This window comes from Poecilia reticulata, linkage group LG11, assembly GCF_000633615.1.
Source record: "Poecilia reticulata strain Guanapo linkage group LG11, Guppy_female_1.0+MT, whole genome shotgun sequence".
Taxonomy (NCBI): domain Eukaryota; kingdom Metazoa; phylum Chordata; class Actinopteri; order Cyprinodontiformes; family Poeciliidae; genus Poecilia; species Poecilia reticulata.
Genome location: NC_024341.1, coordinates 28,872,260 through 28,873,999, shown reverse-complemented (window position 1 = coordinate 28,873,999; position 1,740 = coordinate 28,872,260).

The following is a 1,740-nucleotide window of genomic DNA, read 5'->3' as shown; positions in this document are numbered from 1 at the left end:
GCTGCTGCTGGCTGCGGCCTGCATGCTGCTGCAGCGCGCCGCTCACACCTGAACCTGGACTTTCTCTGGGTCCAGCGGAGACGAGCTGCAGGCTGAGCTCCTCTCATCCAACATAAACCGTCAGAAATGATCTGAACTTCTGTTTCTATGCGCAATAAAACGTTAACCGGTTCTGCTCGTGTTTTTCCTGAACTGAAGGTCCAACCGGCCGCGCCGCTCCGCTTCGCTGCAGCTGATGGAAAACTAAACCCTGATCCTGATTTACATCCTGATTTTAAAAGGAAAACAGCTTTTATTTAAAGAACAACACATGCAAATCCAGCTGCAGAGGACAGGCCGGATTAAACCGCCTGGAGAAACATCAAACGCAGCTCCGCATTATTGTGCTCACCAAATCAGAAGCTTTTCAGATGTTTCACATTAAAATCAAACCTGGTCCACATTAACCAGACAGGATTTATTTTCTGCGTGTAAAATATTTAATCTCTGGTCGTTCAGCCTAATTCTCAAACATCGGATGTTTTCAGGGTTTCACAGCTTAAATTCAGTTTCCTGATTTTCCGCCTGACGACCAGTTCGTCCTTCCAGACTGAACTCAGAGCGACGCTTTGCTCCACAACCTGACGAAAGATTAAAAACTACGAAACTGTCAGAGCTCAGGACTGTTTATTCATCTAATGTTGAATTTAAAATGATAAATTATTTCTGATTAAAATGTGATTGATTAGTAATAAACCGTGAAAGCAGCTTGATTAAAACTTTTAATCCACTGATGGACAAAAGATGAAAAATTTCCTTATTTTTATTATATTTTCCTCACTTGTAAAATAAATAATATTGTAAATATTTCTTTCACTGTTTGCACTTTCCTGCAGTTGGAATTTCCTTATTAGTAAAACTGATACCAAACTATGCTCAACTTTCCTCTTTGTCATTGTTAAGTTTTGAATAAAAGTTCTCATGAATCATTTATTCTGGTGAAATTCTGACTTTATAATCGTATTTAAAACTCAAACTTTCTCCTCAGCCCAACAGTAAAACCCGCATGTTGGTTTCTGGGTCGTCGTGCTGCACGACTTCATTTTCCAATAAAATGTTTCCCGTAAGAGGAGGCGGCGACTCCGGGTGAGCCCGGGTGTGATGGGCTTCATCCGGCCCGGCGGGACGTTTTGCATTCGGTGGGGAGGAGACCGAGACCTGGAGGCAGGTATCAGGTGAGCGCCGCGCCATAAAAGGCTGCCGTCTGGAAAATTTCCCCCATTTGCGGCGCGGAAGACGGAGCGTCAGCATGAAGCTGTGGGAGCTGCTGCCTCTGGCCCTGCTGGGCTCCAGGCTCTGCTGGATGAGCTCAGTGCAGGTAAAACACCGACACACCTCCACCTGCAGCACTAACACGTTTCACTGCTGCAATATCTCACACCAAACCTGCAGGCTGATGAATGGCTGTTTGGTTTTCCACTCACAGAAAGATTGAGGTCGTGATAGGAAATCAAGCTAAAAGATTTTTTTTAATGATTCAGTTTTCAACTGTGTTTTTAAATCTGAGAACAGAAACTTGAATATAATTAATTCCTAAATAATGAGCAGAAAATGTATTTTTAACCACCTGAGCTTCAGATCAACAAGGTTTACATCCTGTAGCCAATCACAGCCATCGATTGTTGATGCTGGATCATCAGGGGAACGTCAGGGAACATCTGATGTTCCATCAGGGATCATCTGGGAACGTCAGGGAACATC